General features: G+C 40.6%; 1 protein-coding gene across 3 annotated transcripts in view; it reads left to right on the forward strand.

Annotated features, from left to right (window-relative positions):
• The window catches only part of STOX2 (storkhead box 2), a 242,163-nt gene that overhangs the window by 160,042 nt on the left and 66,030 nt on the right, over nucleotides 1-16,091 (forward strand). The window contains exon 2 of one of the 3 annotated variants that reach the window (XM_032769319.2): nucleotides 6,887-7,050. The exons of the other annotated variants lie outside the window; for them this stretch is intronic. The gene's annotated coding sequence lies outside the window, so the exon portion shown is untranslated. The remainder of the gene's footprint in view (nucleotides 1-6,886; nucleotides 7,051-16,091) is intronic. 3 annotated transcript variants of the gene reach the window in all.

Raw genomic sequence — 16,091 nt, forward strand, 5'->3', positions numbered from 1 at the left:
TATCTGAGCATCTGTGTATCAAATATTGTATGTGGAAAAGAAATTGACATGAACATGTGCTGTTGATGTATGGATTGTGCACATGCACAGGTGTTTAATTTAGACATCGTTGATGTCAGTCATTACAGTCAGTGTTGTAGCAATATTTTCTTAGCAAAAGAAAAACATGAATGTTGTTCAGAAAAATAGTAAAAGTAGTTTGACACGCAGAGTACAAAACAAAGTACAAAAAAAATTTACAGCAAATTAAGGCTCTGGTTCGTATTAAGAATATATCAAATACCCATAAACTTACTTATATGTATTTTACTGATTTTTTTCTTTAAAGTTTCTGTAATCTTAGATAGTGAAGTGAGTCATAAATTCAGCAGCTGACCTTAGAAGTGGGAATACATAGGTGAATAATTTTCATGTTTTCTTTCCATATATTGGCTTTTCTATCATAGCACTAAGATTAGAGGACTTGTACTCGCATACCAATTTAATGGCATTGATTACAATGAAGTAACTCCCAGTTTACACCAGTGTGATAGGAGAATCAGGCCAACTGAGTCCATACTGTTGCAAATGCAGGATATTTCCCCCCCAGATGAAGTACCAGAGAGCAAATTCACAGTTCACTTGATCATGGTCAAAAGGCCACGAAAAATCAAAGATCAACTGCAACCATTGAAATCAGCAGACTTTTAATGCTGGATATGTGTAGGATCATTCCTCATTTTTATTTTAATTTTAAGGGCCAGATTCTGATATCAGTTCTCACATTGAGCAGTACCAGACTAAAATGAATGGTACTGCTCTCAGGGTAGGGTACTACTTAATCAGTAGATTGTACCATAAAGTAATAACCCTTCCCTCTTATGAATGAGCCATATTCTGCCATTGATTTTCTACACAAAACTCCCTGTTCATTTCAATAAGGATTTTTTTGTGGTGGCAAGTCGAACCAGAAATTAATGTATGAGTAAAATGAGAGTAACTGTATAGTTTTGGAGGCAATCAACGGCTAAATCCAGTGTTTAGTGGGACTTTGTTCCGAGCAGGATTTTTTCCCTAATAATTATTCCCATGAAGCTGTTAAAGTTTAGAAAAAGTCACAAGTAGGTTTCTAGAAGACTTAACTTACTTATTAAATAATTAGGGTATGGTAAAACTACTGCAAATATAGTAAGCAAAGCCTCAGAATTACAAATAAAAAGTTTGTTGTATTAATCCCAACAGAAAAACTGTATGAGAACATTTCTTTAAGATTTTTTCCCCACTTCTTCAGTGGTAAAAGGGGATAACTTGTGTAACTCATAACAACCCCTTGGAAGTGATCTCCATGGCGAAGTGCAACTGCTAGTCAATACTTTGGGTGTTAGGATAACTTGTTTAATTCAGGACCAGTGATAATCCTGAATGTGTAAATATTCAAGGAATGTACGACAAAGGAAGCAAATGTCTAAATGTGTAATTTCTACTGACAGTTCCAACAACTCTGATATGGAGTGTTTAAAGTGCAGTGTTAGCAAATGTTTACATTAAATGATTTCACTAAGATATTACTGTGAACAATTATACCTGTCTTATTGCATGCGCATATCTTCAGCTAAAGCTAAGAGACTTACACATTTAAATTCCTTTGCATTTTAGGAAGTTAGAGTTGGAGTGAAATATCATAAGCACATGGCTTTTCTGTGCAAGAGGTTCTGAAGAGTCAGCTCTTAGAATTACAGGGGTTTTTTTTGTTCTGATTACTTTTACTTCTGCAGAGAGAACACACAGAAATAGATAGTCAAAAGAACTGAAAAAGGCCAAAGCCTGTTGGATTTAGTTTCCAAAGTGTTGAAGTTTGTAGTTTATATATATTTTCATCTCCAACATCTGTACATCCACAGATTTGAATTTGCAGGAGGGTTGGGGGGTGGAAAAAAGGGAGGTTTACACCATACAGTCACATCATATATTATTTATGAGAGCAAATTCTTCCCCCTCCTCCGGAGCCGCAAAGCACGCCGACAGCAGCAGTTCTGGTGCAGTTCCGTTGCTCTGGGGAGAGTGACTGGATGCTGGCATAGGGAGGCTGTGCGCCTCATGTATCACTAAGCCCAGATCTTCAGTGATGTCTTCTGCTCTGCCATGGCAAGGTGCTTGGGACTGGACTACTGCCTCATCAGGATTTCGTAAATGTAGCATATGGGAGTAGGGCTGTTAATTTGAGTCCTCTCATGCTCGCTGTGTTCTATGTTGTAGAACCTGCCCGAAACAAGAGTAGCAGCATGTATGTAGTGAGGCCTGGCATGCGTGTCTATCATTAATGACCACAGTTATTTGGACCCAGCTGTGCTCATATAGATTTCTTGGTATTGTTTTTATTGTGTGAAGAGCAAAAGACACAACAGTAAAGGATGGGTTGTTTTTTATCTGTAGATCCCATGTAGCTATAAAGAAGGTCATGATTGGCGCAACCTCTGTATGGCTTAGCAGGGCAGAGATTCTTAAACTTTTTCATTGTATGGACTGCATCTGAATAGTCAGAGTGTCACACTGCACCTTCCTTCCCCTCCACAATTGTGCAGGTGGAGCTCCTAACTTCTGCTCGATATTGGAATTAGAGGGTACAATGGGCAGGGCAGTCGGAGGGAGAGATCCTGGGAACTTTTTCCAGTGGGCAGTCATGGAGCTGAAGGAGTTTAAAAAAAAAAAAAAAAAAAAAAATTGTGATTCAGATTGTCAACTGGAAAAAAGGAAGTTCACAGTTAAGGCTGAAACTTCTTCTGGTAACTGATCTTCCATGCCAAGATACAAGTTTGTTGGATGGTTTGTTTGTTTATCTGGATTTTTTTGTTTATATTGTGTGCCACTTATACTGCAAAATGTAGGTCCAACTTTGAGAAACAGAGCTCATAGTTTTTGCTTTAATTCTGAGTATCCTCACTTTTTTTAGGGAGAGTGGTCAGACTTTTAATATTTGAATTAAAATATATAGGCATACAGTGAATAGAAAATCACTATCTACAGTAGCAAAAAAACTATTCAAACCAAGATTTTCAAAAATAGGACACTAAAGTCAGGCTTCTAAATCCATATTTAGGCTTCTAAATACAATGGGAATAGCTGGATATTCAACACTTTTTAAAATCAGATCACTAATTCTTGGCCTAATTGTGCAAAAGGGGTCAACTGGCCACAGATTTTGGACAGAGGATAAGCATATAGTCCCTTATAACCCAGATCTTCCTGATTTTCAGAAACAGCTGGTTAAAGGGGTTCTGTTAAGTATGTAAAATCCAGGTCTGCTGCTGCATTTTCCATATTTTTGAAAGTTCAGCTCCCTTCATGAAAATTATATGCTGCCATGTGGTATTAAAAGCCAACCCTACTTAAATGATGCATCTTCCACATTTTCCATACACATCCATGCCCCTCCTAGCTAGTCTTTCACATCCTTCACTTTGAGAAACGCTATGTGTTGTATACTCATCTGGTACCTCCTAACCCCTTCTAAAAAATCCATTGAAAAAGACAAGAAATGGCCAAACTGGTTTCTTATTGTTATATTTTAATTTTAAATATATTCTTAAAAAAATAAACAAAGCTGACCACACTTAGGCCCAGATCCAACACACGCTTGTGCACATGCTTCATTTTACTCCTGTGAGTAACTCATTGAAGTTAATAGTACTCTTCACATAAGTAAAGTTAAGCAAGTATGTAAGTGTTCGCAGAATCATGACCTAAATCAGTACTTGATTTGTTGTACAAAATGTCTCTAAGTTTAGGCTGGCGATCTAGATTGAAAACTTGCATATATTTACAATCAGAATTTCGCAGACTTGGATGCCAAGCTCTGTCTTCACTAATCTCAGTTAGCTTGCACAAACTATCATGTGCTTATGTTCACAGGCTTACTAACAAATATTGGAGAGTCAAAATGGGAACACAAACCAGTCCTCTAGTTTGGGGACATGTTGTGACTTGTAAAGTTTTTATGTTTTGTTATGCACACATGCTCCATTTAATTTTATTTTTGCATTAATCTTGATACATATTAAGGGCTATATTGTGTAAATTATGTATTGCCATGAGTAAGGGCTCAGCAGAGCCTCTTATTAGTGTTAACTGTCAGCTTACTTCATAGAGCCCACCCATCTTTCAGTCACTACTGACTTTGGCCAGATTTGACTAGGTCATCTAGAAATATATCTCATTAGCAGCCCTCTGAACCATTCAGTATTTTAAGAATGGCAGTTTTGATGTTGTTTTATTCTTTAATACTATTACTCCTATTTGTATGTTGTTCTGTGTCCAATTAATAAAATATACAAAGAAAATAAATACCTTGATTATCAAGAACAAGGGAAGCAGAAGAAAATTTTTGCTTTTTTTGGAAAAACAGCTCCCAAATCCTATTTTTTACCTCTAGAAGTGAAATAGTACTGAACTTATCCATACATCCATAACTGTTAATAAATAGTATTAAATTTTTCCATACATCGTAACTATTACCAGACTTTGCATAGGGCTGAAAGAATGCTTCTCATTGTTTTATTACTACAGTACATTTTATTTAGCTTACTGAGGGATGCTTGGTGATTGCATTCATATATGGCGTTATCTGGATAATTTAGTCTTCTAAATTAGAATTACAGCAAGTCTGGTTTTTATTCAGAGCTGTAACAAATAGTGTGAAGTAAGAAAACAGCATAGAGATGGCAGCAATTCAATGAATTACAGGTTCTGTCAACTTAAGAAACTGCAGTAGAACATCAGAGTTATGAACACCAGAGCGGGAAACTGACTGGTCAGCCACTTACCTCATCTGGAACTGGAAGTGTGCAATCGGGCAGCAGTAGAGAGAGAGAGACAGAGACCCCACCCCACCCACACCTTCCCCCCTCCCCCACTCTCTTTCTCTCTCTTTCTCTCAAATACAGAACAGTACTGTGTGAAATGTAAACTACTAAAAAAATAAAGGGGAAGCTTAAATTTTTTTTGCAAGGTAGGGAAACTATTTCTTTGCTTGTTTTATTTAAACTAAGATGATTAAAAGCAGCATTTTTCTTCTGCATTGTAAAGTTTCAAAGCTGCGTTACATCAATGTTCAGTTGTAAACTTTTGAAAGAACAATCATAATGTTTTGTTCAGAGTGACGAACGTTTCAGAATTATGAACAATCTCTATTCCTGAGGTGTTCGTAACTCTGAGGTTCTGCTGTAATAGAACAGTGGAGGGGCCAGTTCATATTCTGTTGAAGCAAAGCCCAGACTAAGTGTGGACAGCAAAACACTGTGTCACAGAATATCATGTTGCTCACAGAACAGGTTTGTTTGTGTATTTGATTTCAAAAGAAGTTTCATTTCCATCAGAATAACTTTTATTGTATTATTTACATGGTGCAAAAAGTGTACTCAGTGCTGTTTAAATAGTTAATATAACCAGCATAATTGTTGTTTTTCTTTCCCCTGCTGCAAGGCCTTAGATACTTGAACAAACTTTCAGTAATCAAAAATGTTGCCCTTAACGTTTACACTTGATTTGTTGCATTACCTTCAGTTTCAGAGGTAGTGCAAAGAACTTCCCAGCGATGTGTAAGATTCCCTCAGTGTTTTTCTGTTTCCAAGACCGGTCTTGGATGAGTTGCTCTGCTGAAGAGTAATTAATCACCAGCTATGAGATGGAACAAGGATGGCTGACATACCTGACAGGAGCAAAATTGTCTGGCAGAATGGGATGTGTCTATAGGATGGGTGTGATGTCTCTCTCATTTTAGTATTTGTCTTACATGCGTTTCCCTATCAACTTTGCTGCAAGTTTTAATAGAATGTTTTCAAATCACGAGAGAGACTACACATGGCCTTTTCAGGCACCTTACTGCCTTCTTGCTTACTTTGCAGAGACGTGTTGGGAGGGAAACAGTTGTGCTTTTACCAATCAGTACACCACATATTTTGTTCTTGGTATTACCATCCCTTACACTGTCACTGCTGCAAATGACTGCTACATAAATGCAGCTTGTGACTGGAAATCTATTTGGATCTCTAAGACTTTACATAGGGACATTTCCGCATCTGAAGGAAGAATTACAGGTTAAAAAAATGTGGGATGGAGTTGTGGGGGAATTAAATATAACACCTGAACAACATCCTTTACATGTAACGCATAGGTGTTCTTACCTCCCCAGGGCCTGAAGGCCATAGTCCATTTTAGTGAATGTGATGCTTAATTTATTTATTATAGGAGCATTTAATAATGCAGCCATAGTTCTGGACCTTTGGGTGTTTCCATTCTTATCATTTTATAAATTGTCCTTGAAGTCAATACTACAATGTTTTTTTTTGACAGATCACCAATCCACACAATCAACACTTTAAAGCAATCTTCAGTCAAATAACTACATTGATAGAAAATACCGAAGTATGGCCGTTAAGACATGCCTAATTATCCTTTAAATACAGGGGGGAGGTCCCCATCCTCACTCTGCCCCTTGACACTGAGTAAAGGGATCAGAGTGGTGTCAAGGAGCATTAAAAGCCCCAGATCTGCCTGGGGGACTATTCCTTCAGTGCAGAAACCATGAAGAACAGCTCTAAGGCTGCCTTCCAAGAATGCTTCGTAAGCTGTAGTACCAAGGACAGAAGGATGTGTAGAAGTGAGGCTTCAAAGTGCTGCACTGCAGAGATTCCAAGAACTGCTGCGCCCCGTATGGCAGCATGGGAAGGCTGCTGTAACTAAGTTGTGTTGGGAGTTGCAGAGCAGCCTGAGGTTGGGAGGGTGCAAAGGTGGCCGAAGGGCTTAAAGCCCACCTTCGCCCACCTCCTCCTGGGTTGAGTTGTGTGCGGCCTCTTCAAAGCTCAGCACAGAATCTCACCCAGTATAAAAATTAACCATTCTCCATTTGCAGGCAGGGAGAAGAAAAAGGAGCATCTCCCAAGATGCCAGATGTCACTGCTCCTATGGGAAACTCTTTAGACATTAAAGCAAAAAGGGCAAGAATGTAGATACCATGTTGGACTTGTAACCTTCATATAAAAAAGCCAAGGCAATTCGCTTCATTGCATAACTAAGGTAACTGCTGTATAATGATTATACTGATTATAATATATCTCGTAGTGAAATGTATTGCTAAGCTGTCATGTTAGCAGTATTGTCACATATGCCATCGCTTAGCACCATATAGCTTGATCACACCCAAAGCTGTAAATTACTTGGAGCTACATAATTAGCATGATCTTCAGGCAAGATATTGTTAGCCATTGTCAGAAATGGTACAGAACAAAATATCTGTGTGGTGTCCTTCTGTCCCTCACAGAAAATAGCTCCAGTCAATGTTGAGATCTGGTTCAGCTATCTCCAGATATTCACTTATTCAACAAATGTAATTCTTTTTTTGTGTTAGTATATTAACCACTCACAGACTTGTGATTTTGGTGAATTGTTTGTTCTAAATCATTTCATTTATTTTAGCGTTGTGGTTAGTTAGGTGTCTTTCTTTTGATCCTTGTGGTATGGTGAGGCTGCTAGATGTGAACTAGATTGTTAGGTTTCATATGGATTTCACAGGTTTATGTGAGAAGTGCTGGGATCCTGGATAGGCACCTTTTTATGAATGTGAATGTAAATAAATATGAATGGCTTCTGCAGACATATTTCAGACATTAACTTGCTTGTTAATTTTCTCCCTGACTTGCTTTGAATATTCACAACTCTTATTTTGTGTTTTGTGCTGTGTTTGGCCACCTATGTGCCATAAATATTTTGTCTTCCTAGCCACTGATTCCCAAATAGGGTTGCCCTGCCCCCTTCCCTGCTTGTGCCCTGAGGCCCCGCCCCGCTCACTCCATCCCCCCTCTCTCTCTTGCTCGCTCTCCCCCCATGCTCGCTCACTTTCACTGGGCTGGGGCAGGGGAGCTGCGGAGTTGGTGCTAGGGGTGGGGGCAGCATGCGGAGCCACCTCCTCTTCCTCCCCCCCCCCCGAGGCCTCGGGAACGTGCCAGCTGCTTTCGAGAGTAGCGCGGAGTCTGCCCTAGCCCTGCTGTGCTGCCAGACTTTCAGCACCTAAAATCTCCCGGTTTGGCTTCAGTAGCCTCTGGGAGATGTAGCATGATTCCGGGAGACTCCTGGTGAAATCAGGAGACTCCAAGCAAAACCAGGAGGGTTGGCAACCTACTCCCAAACGCACAAAACCTTTCATGATGGCCCCGTGAGCACTTCAGTTACGAATACTCTTGCAAATGCATATTTGCACAAGCATTCACCACATTTTCTCTTTCTGCAAACATTTTTGTGATCAGATCTAGTCACTAATTTTCTCAAAAATCTAATAGTGTGATGTGAATATTATAGAAAAATATTTGCATTTTTATTCGCATGAATGCCTGAAAATACTTTCACAGTATTTTCTCCAGTGCTAGTATTGAATTTTTCAAAGACTGAGTCAGCCATTTCATTTTTCTCTCTCACTTTTTTTAGTAGGTGTTGGCTGAGGCAGTGTCCCAGAAAACATATGAGCTAGTTTTATAAACAACTTGAACTTGGAGTGGGTATGTAAATAAGGTTTACACATTTTGGTTGGTAAAACCTTTCTTTGTGTCACTTCCTTGCTTTGAACCTCTGTGACGGTGTTCAAAATCAGGAAAATAAGTATGTTGTTGTGTTCTTTGAAACTAGGTTTCTCTATCTTCTTGTTGCACACTATAGAAAAAACCTTCTGGTGTTCCTGTAAATATACTGCAATTACTGTATTGGTACTATATATAGTCTCTGTATTTCTGTTGTCAGCTTTACGATGAAACATGCTGGGTATCCATCCTCTGGTCCAGTAGGCACCCCCACACGCTGACACGGGCCTGAAGCAGCTCAGTTCTCTAGTAACTATCATTCTGTCATTTTAACAAATCCCTCTTATTTATTGTTTTCATGAATTATTTCTTTTCAAGTAATATATTCATAAATTCCAAGGCCAGGAGGGACCATTGTGATAATCTAGTCTGACCTGCCAAATAACACAGGCCTTAGAATTTCTCCAAAATAATCCCTAGAGCAGCTCTTTTAGAAAAACATCCAATCTTGCTTTAAAAGTAGTCAGTGATGGAGAATCCACCACAACCCTTGCTGAACTGCTCCAGTATTTAATTACTCTCTCCGTTAAGAATTTATGCCTTATTTCCAATCTGAATTTGTTTCGCTTCAACGTCCAGCCACTGGATCACCTTATACCTTTCTGTGGCACATTGAAGAGCCCATTATTAAATGGTTGTTCCCCATGTGGGCACTTGTAGACTGTAATCATGTCACGCCTAAACTTTCTCTTTGTAAATCTAAATGGATCGAGCTTCTTGAGTCTATCGCTATAAGGCATGTTTTTAATCCTTTAATTGTTCTCATAGCTCTTCTCTGAACTCTTTCCAATGTATCAACATCCTTCCTGAATTGTGGGCACTAGAATTGGACACAGTATTCCAGTAGAAAACATAGGACCCCAGGGAGAAGTGATGGGTGCAGCCCAGATCCAACCCCCCAGATCCAAACATACTACTCACATCCCAAACAACCTACTTCAGACATTCCTTCAACTTCCCCAGCTCCAATGCCAAACATGCCCAAGATATTGGATCTGAACATGGATCTCCCAAACCAAATGTCCACCCAAAACCCCAGCTCTGAATCCCCACACACACTCCAAAGTCCCAGCTGCTAGTTGCCCCATAATCCCAACTCCAGCTATTCCCCTCACACCAGAGCCCTTGCTCTGAACCCTGCCAGATACACATCCAGACGCAGCTGCAACCATCCATTCACTCCTGGGGCTCAGCCTGGACTCGGTTCTGTAACAGAGCTGGGCTCTAGCACCTGTCTGCAGCTCCCTGAGCCTTGCCTCTTCCTGGCTGAGTCATACTGACCCTGCAGCAGAGGCTGCTCTTCTTGGCAGATTCTGTGACACTCACCTGTCCCTTCCCCCTGCTGTCCCAGGCAGCCCCCTCTCTGGCTCTGGGACAGAAGTTCATGGAGCTGGGGCAGAGGACAAACCAGTCAAACAGGTCCCTGCTCCTTCCAGCAGGAGTGTGTCCACCCAGCCCATGTCTCAGGCCCATGCTGCCCCCTCACCCACCCTAGAGATGCTCACTGCTTGCAAGGCCAAAGCAGCCTCCGCGCTGGCTCTCAGCACCAGCCACGGCTCCTCTGCAAACAGAGATCTCCAATGGGAATTCGTCAAATAAGGACCTTGGAACTAGGATCTTTATTGTATTAAATATATAATAAGCCTGTATCATAGCATCTGTAGAATTTAAAATACGTCATTTATGCTTCAAAGAGAAAAACTATCCTCTTATTCTTATAACACTTGCTTAAAGTGATCAGACAGTGGTGGTTAATCTCCAGGAGAGCCTTCTTGAGTGCCTAGGGAAAAAATGCCAAAGCAAGTTAATCTTGCGATTTTATCTAGAGATGGTGAGATGTGAACTCAGCCTGACCTCTAGTGGAGTGAGTTCCATAGACATGGACCCTTCACTGGCTATGAGCTGGCCATGAACAGGAGTTCAAACCTTGGCTCCATAAGCTGAAGGGTCCCACTTGAGTTTAGCAGGCCTGGTGTGGAGCAGAGATTGATTGTATTTCAGTAGTGCCTAGGTAGCCAACCAAGATCAGCATGCCATTGTGCTAGGCACACAAAATAATAGACAATCCCTGCTCCGAAGAGCTTGCAGGCCCAATAGACAAGATAGACAAAGGACAGGGGAAAGGGATCCAACAGACAAGCAGAGCAAATAGGGTGAGGGTTGACATTTCTTTTTAAAAATACCTTGGGTTGGTTTTATTAGGAGGAGACTATCTAATTGGAAGGGCAGAGGAAGGGACAATAGGAGAAGGGAGAATAAGGAGGCAGGTGGAGTGAGGCTGAGGTGAAGAGACTGTAAGAGGGAGTAGGTGAAGGTTGACGCAAACAGTCCCTTGAGACAGTGTCCTGAGAGAGAACTGTAGTGAATAGTTTTATGACATTATCAGTGTCTGATGGTCCTTGCAGAGGTACTGCTGAGGCTGCTCCTTGCTATTGCTTCTGTTAGCTAGAATTTCTCTGGGTCTGGCTTCTCCCTGGAATTTCTTTCTTCCCCAGGCCCACGTGGCTTAGAGTTTGGGGGGGCAGGGAGGGAGTAATGGGAGGGGAATGCTACATGATTCCTAGTGCTCCAAGTGGGGGAAGCCCAGGACCGGCCCTAGAGTTTTTCACGCCCTAGGCACACGGCCATTTCGCCGCCCCGCGCGCCACTCCTGGTGGAGCTGCCGCAGCCATTTCAGCCATGCCTGTGGGAAGTCCACCGGAGCCGCCCGGGACCAGTGGACCGTCCGCAGGCATGCCTGGGGCAGCTCCACTGGAGCCGTGGACCAACGGACCCTCTGCAGGCACGACTGTGGCAGGTCCACCGGAGCCGCGTGCCAGCCGCTCCCCGAAAATCCTGGCACCCTAGGCAATTGCCTAGTTTGCCTTAATGGAAGCGCCAGCCCTGGGGAAGCCTAGAACATGTCTAGTCCATTTAGGACAGTGAAAACGATGTTACTGGTTTCTTTTAACAAAATTACTTCTCTCTGGTGTTTCCTAGGTACCCTTCCATTCCATTAACCTTTTGGCCCATGTTAGTCACTATAATAGATAGCAATTTGATTTCGCTGTTCAGTGAAGTTGGAGTACATTCATTTATTTTATATTTTGTAATTTATCCCCTCATTTTTAAACTTGTCCATGATTTCTTAAAGACAATTTCCTTATTCTGACTCTGGAGTAACTGGAATTGCAGTCCTGTGGTAGGCACAAAAAGTCCTATCTTTGTGCACCAATCCCTTTTTTTAAAAGTCTTGTTTCTTGTGGTTGGCATGTAGGTGTTAATGTTGGGGTCTCCCATCAGTTTTCCATATGTAATGCTTATATGTTTTGTTAGTGAAATACAGCAAAGGAGACCCAGAACATTGAATAAAATTTAAATGAGAGACCTTCACTTGGAATTTTGAGTGCACAGGAATGGAGGGTTGAGACCTTGAAACTTCTCTCCATTGTTTGCAAAAGGGCCGTTACAAACCCTTTCTTGTGAGACACTTCCCACCCTTTCGTCTACACTGTTGTCAGAGGTGTCACTATGGCTAGCTTTAAGCTAACTAGTGGGGGTATTGATAGCAGTGATACAAGTCAAACCATTTTGTTCTCCAGGGAAAAGAAATATTAAAAGAAAAAATGTGCAAGGAAAGATTCTTATGTCTCAGTATTAAATCTTTGTCCTGACTAAGAGAGAAATGGAGAAACAGTTTAAAAAAAAAAATCTGGAATATATTATCCTATTGATAGCGAGAACTCTCTGCGTGTTTTTAGCATTAGGTCAACTTTCCCCTCTCTAATGGCTCAGTATTAATCTACCTGCTACCCACATTAAACAGGATTCTGTCCTCTCCAAGATTTTGATTTTGAAATTGAACACATTTCAGGAGCTTCTAACAAAGTCGTTGATGCACTCTCTCTCGTGAAAGTTTCCCAGAATCCACTGGTTAAAAATTGTCCTTAAAATGTAGAAGTCTTGTAGTTTACATACTTAGTAGTATATGTAAAGGTGCATGTGTTATATTAATCTCGTTATTCTAAGGTTCTAGGAAGAAATCACTGCCAGTGACGTTCCCTCACTGTCTGCAATTTGGGGGGCGTGTCATAAATAGATAGCTAAGGGTTAATGTCTCTTTCACCTGGAAAGGGTTAACAAACGACACCTGACCAGAGGACCAATCAGGAAACAAGATACTTTCAACTCTGGGTGGAGGGAAGTTTTGGGTGTGGGTCCTTTGTTCTGGGTCTGTTGTGTCTCTGGGCTCTGAGGGTGATCACACTATCTCCAGGCTCTCTAATCTTCTGTTTCCAACTTGTAAGTACAGGTAGAAAGACAATAAGAATATGAACAAATAATGGCTGACCAAGCATAGACTGCATTATCCAGGAGGAAGTCCTGCAATGCACACACACAGTATTTCTGCACAGAGAGTTACGCTGAGAGTACAAGATTCTCTTTCTCCCCCTTCCTCCAGGTGGTCCAAGGCAGGGAGCAGCTCTATTTGGCTGTTTGCACCACCTAAACAGGATGGGAGCTGGCTAGTGCAGCCATTAGTTTTCCATACCCCCAGGTAAGATGGGTTAGGGCAGGTGAGACTGTGGCTCAGGTCCTGCTGCACACTTGCAAGCCCTGGAAGGCTGCGCTGGGAGAAGTCCTACAGGAACTTCTGGTGAGTGCAATCCTGCCACTGCTCCAGGGAGGGCATTCAAGTGCAGATCTAAAACAATTATTTCACTTTGCTAAATGTGAAGATCCATGTAAGTAAATGGACAGTTGTTGTTTTGTTTGTTGTTAGGTTCCCCCTATTTCCAACTTCCCGTGAGAGAGACATTTCCACTCCCTCCTACTGCAGGGCCTCTACCTGCAACCACAAAGAAAAGCATAGGGGTCAACTGGGCAGCTGTTAAGTATTTTTTAAAAGAAAACCATGCATTAATCCCTTACTTCCTTCTTTAATTATTCCTTTCCCTTTTCTTCCTCTAGCTTAATTTTTTTCCTGGTTTTACCTTTTCTATTTCTCTAATACTCTTAGCTGCTTTTCTCTTAGAAATTCAAAAGCTGGCACTCTGCCTTCCTTTTTTTCATAACCTTTAGATCTCTCTTCTCTTCATCTTCCCTTCTCATTTAGGACAATATTTTCCCTTTCTCATTATATCATCTACTCTCTTTTTTCCCTGTTTTGTATTCTTGGCCTCTTCTCATGCCTGTCTCCCCTCCCCCATTTCTTCTTGATAGAAAACACTGCTAATCATCCTTACTTTTCATCTCCTTTTCTGAATCTTAAGTAAAGTCTTTCTGATCTCCGTGTGTGTTCTGTGGCAATATGTGCCAGGACTTCTGTGGCAATATGTGCCAGTCTGAAAGCAGACTCACTGAAGCAACAATCCAGAATCCTCTTGAAAGCAAAGTTAACTTTTTGATTCTTTATCTCCTGAGAACTGGCAAGCTCTGGCCAGCTTTGTAAGTTTCACCTACTTACATTTTGAACTTGTTCGTGAAGTATAGTTGAATAGGAAAGCAAATAGGATGTGAGTATTAAATGCATTGTTCAAACATATTTAACTCTGTCTTTTGATATCTGGCGTGAGCCACGTTGTTGCTTTTGGTCAAAATTTGCCTCTTGTCAGAGAACCAGACTAGTAACATCAGCAAATGGAGGAAGCCAATGTATCTAAACAGTTGACAGTTTATTTTGGCAAAACTCAGAGCCACATTCAGTGCTGACTTGTACCCATGCAGTCTTATGAAATTTAGTGGAATTGTACAAGTAAAAGAGCACAAAATTTGATCCCAGGACTAGAGAGAGCATTCCTGAGGACAGTTGCTTGTGACACTAGATGCTATTTGGAAAGGTCTCTGGATGAATTTTTGGATAAATTGTGTGTCTCATTATATGATGTCTTTTTAACTCCATAGAAGCCTCATGAATTGCTGTAGTTCTGTGGTAACTGCAGAAGCAGCAACATATTATATGATGTGAAGTTTAATTAGATACGCACATAGGTTGAGGCTTCACGCCAAAAGGCCCTGTCTGTTTTGCCACCCGAGAAGTTTTTAGTATAGTTGCCTCATGAGTCTTGACCTCTGTTGTTACTAGATACATGCACAAAGGCAGCCTTTGGACCTGATCCTGCAGTGTGTTGACTACACCCTATGAATTGTCATTCACTGTTAACTCCTAGGGAAATCAGCAAGAGTGGAGTAGGAAGCGCCCTGCAGAATTTCTTTCTTTCTTGTACATTAGTAGCATATGAATGTGCCATGTCCAGGGCAGATGTGCAAGGTAGTCCAAGTCCTTGACCAGAAGAACTTTGTCATAAATGACAAAGATGAATGAAGGGTGAGAGAGGTGCACCAAAATTTACACAAAATATTATGTCCAAGAATTTGTCAGTGAAGCAGATCCTGCCTTTCCTGGTGCTAATTTAAAACAGATACTCTTTTTATACATGCATTTACACCAAAAACATCAATTTCTTCAGTTGATAAAGATCTAATTGGGTTGAACTTCCACATAGATTCTTTCAGTTCCAATTGGCATGCTAAATTTTAAAGTAGCATTCTAAACATTATAGATTGCAATTTCCTAACTCAACAAGTGTTCCAGCCAACAGAGGGGAATTCTAAATTAGACCTTCCTTGTCCTAACAGATAAAGAGGAACTGATTACATGACTAAAAGTTAATGGTAACTTAGGTATAAGTGATCATGGCTTGATCACATATATAATATGCAGGCAGAATAAAGTCCACCCTAGTACTGTATATACTTGGCTTTAATAGGGCCCATTTTACAATGCTAAAAACAATTCTGAGCCAAATCAGCTGGGAGGAAGAATTTAATGGGAAGAATGTGTGAAGAGTAATTGGGATAATTTAGGAACACTTTACTACATGCCTGAAAATCCACAATCCCACAACTGAGGAAGGAAGGCTGTGCTTTGTTTAAAAAAAAAACCTAGTTTAGAGGCGAAATGAAGGCAGCTATTAAAAAAGGGAAAGTTGATAGTAATTAATATAACTCAGAAGCTAGGATAACTATAGATAATTGATAAGAGAAGCCAAGGGATACAAGGAGAAATCTATGGCCAGCAGAGGTCAGGACAATAAGACTATGTTTTTAAAAATAAGGTAGGAACATAAAGAATCCTGTCAATGGTGTTGGGCCATTGCTAGATGAAAATGGTAAAATTATCAATAATGCAGAAAAAGGAAGCGGTGTTCAATAAATATTTCTGTTCTGTATTTGAGGGAAAAACAGACAATGCAGTCTCATCATATAGTGATAACACTCTTTACTTTTCCACTTATATATCTGAAAGTTGTTTATGTCTATAAATAGACATTTTTAAATCAGCAGGTCCAAATAACTTTGCAGCCAAGGGTTTTAAAAGAGCTGGATGAGGAAATTGCTTGACCATTAATGTTGACTTTTCAATAAGCTAGGCACATTACGCAAGTTCTAGAAGACTGGAAGAAAGGTAATGTTGTGCCAAACTTTTTAAAAAAGGTTAATAGGCTT

Source organism: Chelonoidis abingdonii, chromosome 5 (genome assembly GCF_003597395.2).
Source record: "Chelonoidis abingdonii isolate Lonesome George chromosome 5, CheloAbing_2.0, whole genome shotgun sequence".
Lineage (NCBI taxonomy): Eukaryota > Metazoa > Chordata > Testudines > Testudinidae > Chelonoidis > Chelonoidis abingdonii.